We start from the raw sequence: 7,500 nt of genomic DNA on the forward strand, positions 1-7,500 counted from the left end.
CAAAATGAATGTTTGCTGAGAGAGAAGGGAGCTAGACTCCGGATGGATTCCACTGGAGTTGGTTTATGAAGGCCGATATTGATATTGGTATTTCTGGACTGAAGCAGTCAACAGTTAATTTTGTGCTGATAATCAATATCTTTAAATTTGACCAATTCATGACAAAAAAAATCCTAAAATTACAAGTAAAAATAACAAGTGGAGAAGCATCTGAAACAGCATTTAGACCGTATAATAATAATATCAGTCAAAACATTCCAATAAAATAATTTCAGGTTAAGGGCCTGAGTAGTATTGATCAATACTCCAATAAAGATGTAATCAATAAGACTGCATCATATCCATCAGATCAGACTGAAGTCTGGAGGAACAAGTCTCAAGTCAAGTCCCAAGTCTAAATGTAGATCACCAAGTCAAGTCCATGTCATTAATGTCAAGTCTCAAGTCTAAATGTAGAACAGCAAGTCAAGTCAGAACAAATCAAGAGTCCAGTATCAATTTAATATCTTAAAGAAAACTAAATATCTAGGACTTTTCAATGCAATATGGTTTTAATAGGATAAAAACTTGGTAAGAGCATCATGAGTTTGATTTCTATAATCAGTTTCAACTTCAATAAATTCAATCATTCCATACAAATTCAGAAAACAGAATTTAAATTCAGTCGTCCGCTGGAACAAATCTCATCACTTTCAATCTAAGTCATTTACACAAACACAAGATCTCAAGTCAAGACTTTAGAAACCTTTTCAAGTCATCAAAGTACAAGTCAGAGTCAAGTCCCAAGTCACCAGAACCCAAGTCAAGTCAAGTCTCAAGTCTTCTCTTCATGCATCAAGTCAAGTCTCAAACAATTAAAAATGTGACTCGAGTACAGGTCATGTGACTCGAGTCCCCACATCTAGATCAGACTGGACCAGGTCCGGCTCTGACCCGGTCCAGGTCCGGTCCAGGTCCTGCAGACGGTACCTGGTCGCGGCTCGGTGTGGCAGCACCTCGTCAAGCTGCTGCTGTCGTAGCTGTTGGGTTTTTATACAAAGCTTCAGAACTCGTCTTCCAGAGTCATGATCTGCAAGAAGACAGAGAACAACTTTCACTTTTGTTGGACTCAGACCAGCTGACTGATGACACGCCACACTGCTGACGCAACACGACACCAACAACATCAACTCAATGTGAACTCAACACCAATTCAGTGTGAACTCAACACCAATTCAGTGTGAACTCAACACCAATTCGACACCAAAATAATGCTAACACAGCACTAAGGCAACTTCGCAACGCAATGTCAACGCAATGCTGAAGCAAAACCAATACAATGTCAACGCAATGCTAACACAACACACTGCTAACACAATATCAGTTCATGCTGAATTGATATTGTGTAACGCAATGCTAACTTAACACCAGTTTAACACCGATTCAATGCCAACACAAAGCTAACTAGCAGCAGCAGCTCCAGCCTCCTCAGCCTCCTCCCCAGCCTCCTCCTCAGCCTCCTCAGCCTCCTCAGCCTCCTCCTCAGCCTCCTCCTCAGCCTCCTCCTCAGCCTCCTCAGCCTCCTCCTCAGCCTCCTCAGCCTCCTCCTCAGCCTCCTCCTCAGCCTCCTCAGGCTCCTCCTCAGCCTCCTCAGCCTCCTCCTCAGCCTCCTCCTCAGCCTCCCCAGCCTCCTCCTCAGCCTCCTCAGCCTCCTCCTCAGCCTCCTCCTCAGCCTCCTCAGCCTCCTCCTCAGCCTCCTCAGCCTCCTCCTCAGCCTCCTCCTCAGCCTCCTCAGCCTCCTCCTCAGCCTCCTCAGCCTCCTCAGCCTCCTCCTCAGCCTCCTCAGCTTCCTCTGCCTCCTCCTCAGCCTCCTCAGCCTCCTCCTCAGCCTCCTCCTCAGCCTCCTCCTCAGCCTCCTCAGCCTCCTCAGCCTCCTCCTCTGCCTCCTCCTCAGCCTCCTCAGCCTCCTCAGCCTCCTCCTCAGCCTCCTCAGCCTCCTCAGCCTCCTCAGCCTCCTCCTCAGCCTCCTCTGCCTCCTCAGCCTCCTCCTCAGCCTCCTCAGCCTCCTCAGCCTCCTCCTCAGCCTCCTCCTCAGCCTCCTCAGCCTCCTCCTCAGCCTCCTCCTCAGCCTCCTCAGCCTCCTCCTCAGCCTCCTCCTCAGCCTCCTCAGCCTCCTCCTCAGCCTCCTCAGCCTCCTCCTCAGCCTCCTCAGCCTCCTCAGCCTCCTCCTCAGCCTCCTCAGCCTCATCACAGTAAACTCTCTCTCTCCTGCAGCAGCTTCAGGCTCACAGCTCTAATATAAATGTAAATGGCGGCCAGCCTCGCCTGACCTCTCGGCCGCTCCGCTCTGTTTCCGCAGCAGATTGAGGCTGGGTGTATCTGAGGCCGGCCGGCGCTCTACTGAGCGCGCTCCAACTTACTGTACATCAAACACAGTCTTTCCTCCCTCAGCTGAAAAAAACTCACAGCACAAACCTGGAAACATTATTACTGAGTGGGCTGCACACTGGCTCTGCAGTGCCTGTGTGTGTGTGTGTGTGTGTGTGTGTGTGTGTGTGAGAGAGAGAGTGTGTTCCTGTGTGTGCAGATGGACTAGCCTTGCCAGTGTGTGAATGTGTGTCTTTGTGTATGTGTGTGTGTTTGCATAGCCTGTGTCCTTGCATTCCCTGTGTGTGTCTCTCTGTATGTGTGTGTGTGTGTGTGTGTGTGTATGTGTGTGTATGTGTGTCTATGTATGTTTTTAATATGTTTGTTTTTAGCTTTTTTTCAAGAGTTATATTTATTCTGTTGTTATGAAAGACTGCAACTCAAATAAACGAAACAAAAAATGATTTGGGCTGTGTGTGTGTGTGTGTGTGTGTGTGTGTGTCACAGTGTCCTGTGCGGTGTGAAGAGGAGCTTCCTGCTGTTTAGTATTCACACCAACACTCTGCCTGTCTGGGAGAAGATGATGCAGAGCTCCCTGTGTACAGGGACACACACACACACACACACACACACACACACACACACGCATCAGTATACTGTAGACAAGCATGCACACTCAAACACACACAAGCACAAATGCAAATGCACACATATACACAAGTGCACTCACACACACACACACGCATATATGGGCATTCACAAACACATACACACATACAGTATTCACAAGCATGCTCGCTCCAACACACACACACACACACACACACACGTTTGTGAGCACAAACAACCGAGCGTCAACACCACACACAGATTGACACAGCCTCCTCAGCCTCCTCCTCAGCCTCCTCAGCCTCCACCACACACACACACACACAGCCAGGTGAGGTTTGTTTTCCTGTTTTATCACAGCAGAAAACTTTTATCAAAGCCAACAAACAGAAAACTTCTTCTTCTTCTTCTTCTTCTTCTTCTTCTTCTTCTTCTTCTTCTTCTTCTTCTTCTCTCCGCTGCGTCACACTGAGCAGGAAAACCAAGACGCTGCGTTCAGGTTCGGCTCCGCTATTGCATTTCCATTTTGGCAGATCTTTGTGTTTCTGCTGTCAGACTGCAACACTGTAAAGAAGAGATTTGATGGAGGCTCACAGAATGCTAACTGGCTAACAAAGGCTAATGCTAATTTCTGGTCTGTTAGCATTTTGTGAGCATCGATCAAATCTCTTGTTTATAGTGTTGCAGTCGTCTGACAAGGAGGAGACGCTCTGCAAACCCTGACAGACTTGTCAAGATTATTTTAGGATTTCTTTAGTGAAATCATCTCACTGCACTGGCAGATAATTTTACCAGTTTGAACTAATAAGACTTTTTCCTGCAGAATGTAACTTGTTTCAGGACATTTTCTTGGTAAAAGTGAAATTGTCTTGGAGAAAGTTTCTTGTTTCCAGATTTTCTTCATTGTTTTATGATGATTTCTTGAAAGAAGTCATATTGGCATGAATCAAGTGAAATTGACTGAAAGCAGCAGATTATCTGCCAGTGCAGAGAGAGAATTTGACTAAAAATATCATGAAAGCAGCTGATAGGTCTGGAGACAAGAGAACATCACCGGACAACTGCAAAACAATTTTTTGCAGTGCAGAAAGTTGCTTCTCAACATTGCTGGTGATGGAGAGAACTGATCTAGAACCTGCTGAAGTGCGTCAGCCATGTTGGTGAGAAGGATCTCTGACTGTAACACCTGAGCTGCAGTATCGGCTCCACCAGGTAAAACATGTGACAAGTCGTTTCACCACAGCAGACTGTGGCTGTCAGGCCGGCAGGTGAAGCCTCAGCACTAATGCAACAGTAGAGTTCACTCCTCTCACTCCTCTCACTCCTCTCACTCCTCTCACTCCTCTCACCTCAGACTCCATCTTCACTGGCTAGATCAGAAGCTGCACTTTCTACTCACACAGCTGCAGACGCTCAGTGATGAACTGCATGAGTCAAACCAACCAGACAGCAGTGATGTCAGGGTCCATTCAGCCTGTGTGTGTGTGTGTGTGTGTGTATGTGTGTGTGTGTGTGTGTGTTGTGGACCAGGTGTCCTCACAAGGTCCACAAATCCTCCAAAGTGACATTTCAGCGGCTCCTCACCTCTACAGAGTTTAGATTAACATTAGGATCAATGGAAAGTTCTCACATGTACAGTGATGTGTGTGTGTGTGTGTGTGTGTGTGTGTGTGTGTGTGTGTGTGTGTGGAGGGGTTTATGAAAGAGTGTTAAAACAAGTGATTCCAATGAAGCTTCAACTATTTTAGGATTTTTCTAGAAACAAGAGTCAGCATGTTGAAACAAGTCAGAATAAGGCAGATCAAGAAAATGACATGTGATACTAGAAAATTCTGGAAATAAGATGATTAGCTTTCAAAATAAGTTCAATTAATTCACTTTATTGGCATTTCTTTTGTTCACTTGATTAGAGAAAAGACTTGATCAAAGGCTTGGAGCCAGAAAGGCCTAACTGACATTTTGGATGTAAATGAGATCTGCTGTATCTATCAAGCTGCTGCGGAGATCTATTTAGCAGTGCAAGTATCTCTTTGTGTGTGTATTCATGTGATGACACTATTATTATTATCAAAAGATATTTAATAATTCTAATTAGAATGGGAGTCTCTGTATATTTGTTCTCCCATAACGGGAATTTCCTTGATTCATTAACACACTGATTCCCCTGCAGCCAAATACAGAAGAACCAGTTACACCTCATGTTCAGACCTGCACTGTAAAAAATGTCCATCTTAACGAGTCATCTAGTCTCATATTCAGCCTCACATCTTCTTGTTGTTAACCCAAGAGAAACATTCTGCAGTGAGGAGAGATAACTCCACTTGTCTCCAATGCAGCTTCACTTGTTTCAGGAGTTTTCTAGAACAGAGTGTCAGTCTGTTGAAACCAGTCAGAATAAGGCAGATCACTGCACTGCTGTCAAGGAAATGACTCTTGATTCTACTAAATTCTTCAAACAAGTTGATTTGCATTGGAAACAAGAGAAATTATCTAACAACACTGGCAGATTTTTTCACTTATTTTAAGAAAATTATGATTTTAGGACTCAATAACAGACTGAATGACTTGAGATTTTTTGCAGTGTAAAGTCTGTAAATCTGATAATGTGAAGAGCCACAATGCATATTTTTATGCCTGCCTGCACACACACACACACACATGCACACACACACACACACACACACACACACACACACACACACACACACACACACCCATCCCCTCGGTGACAGTGGCTGGTAGTTTCATGTTGCCTCTTCAGAAGGGATGAAGTCTTGTTCGGCCCTCAGACTCTCTCGTGTCAGAAGATATTTTCCTCACAACACAAACTGTCTAAACTGAGTCTCAAGAGTCATACACTGCAAAAAATGACAAGATGTCCAGTGATTTGAACTGGTTTGTTATTTCATGATATTTTTAGTCATATTCTCTCTCTGCACTGGCAGATAATCTGCTGGTTTCAGTAAATTTCACTTGATTCATGCCAATATGACTTCTTTCAAGAAATCATCATAAAACAATGAAGAAAATCTGGAAACAAGAAACTTTCTCCAAGACAATTTCACTTTTACCAAGAAAATGTCCTGAAACAAGTTACATTCTCCTGGGAAAAAGTCTCATTTGTTGAAAGCGGTAAAATGATCTGAGCAAGGCATCAAACCCCAGCAGCTCTGGAGAAGAAAGCACAGTAGCTTCATGCCTAAAATGTAAATGTAATCTCTGCTCATACATGCTGCAGAGAAACTTCATCACTCCCAGTTTGGTGTTTGTACAGCTGTTTCTTAAAGCTCCATATTCTCCTCTTCCAGAGTTTTATTTTGTGTCTTTCTGTCCATTCAAAGCTGTGTGTGTGGTGTCATGAACCTAAAACACTCTCAATCCATTTCTCCACGTTCATTTTCCAGCATCTCTCTGAGCCTTACCAAGAACAGGCCGTTTCTGTCTCCGTGTCTTTAAGGCTCATTAATATTAACGACCCTCCGTTCCGATTGGCTAACCGTTTCGAGAGCGAAACGTGAGACGCCGCGGCCCGGCGGCTACAGGTAGGGAAAACTCTCCGGTAATAAACGACGACGACCGCTCGACCGCTTTGAAAAAAACACTTTGTTAGTCTATTATTTCTTACAGAAATGATAATGAGCGAACCTTTGTGACGCCGCAAAGTTACGGAAGTCCAAACGGCTCGTTTAGAGGCTCGCTTTTCTAATATGGATTGTGTGGATTTAGTTTTGATACTTTCACCATGTTTAGATACACATCCAACTCCTTTATCATCACAGAGGAGAGGGAGTCCTGCTTTACATGATATGGGACCTTTAAACAAACTGAAGGTAGAGAAGCTGCTGCAAAACGTATCCACAAAACTTATATATATCCATTTCTCTTGTTTCTGATGCAAATCAACTTGTTCAGTGAATCAAGTGTCGTTTGTCTTATTCTGCCTTGGTTCAACATTCTGATAAACTAGTCTATACCCGGGGATGTGCGCTCCACAACTCCGTGCAGACTTGCCAAAAAGTCGCATAAACAGCGTAAATTTGGGAAAATGTAAAAATCAGCTTCGTCAGTCCCTGCCTATGCCAGTGCTCAATGCCCATGTGCAGTTTCAGATTGATTGGCCAACCTGTTGAGGAGCAAAATGGATGCAGACAGACGGATAGAGTTTTCCTCATTTTATAGTAGGATTCCTGGAAGTGAAATTGTATCAAAACTCAAAACTAGAATCCGCAAAAATGATTTGACAGTCAAATAAATTTAGGCTACTGAATTACATAATATGCTTTTATTCTACATAGGAATCGAAAAAAAAGGGACTGTTTTGGTGTCGGTGTTGAATTTAAGATATTGGTTTTATTTCAGATGATACTCAGCTGTAGATGTGAGTGTGAGCTGAATCTCTTCAGTATGAATGTAATGCATCCAGCTTGATTTCACTGTGCAGAGGCATGAAAATAAAGATCCTGTGTCGTGTTTCTCTGTCGGACAGATTGACTGAACGCACACACACACACACACACACACACACACACTAACACACACACACAG

The sequence above is a fragment of the Centroberyx gerrardi genome, chromosome 18 (assembly GCF_048128805.1).
Source record: "Centroberyx gerrardi isolate f3 chromosome 18, fCenGer3.hap1.cur.20231027, whole genome shotgun sequence".
Classification (NCBI taxonomy): Eukaryota; Metazoa; Chordata; class Actinopteri; order Beryciformes; family Berycidae; genus Centroberyx; species Centroberyx gerrardi.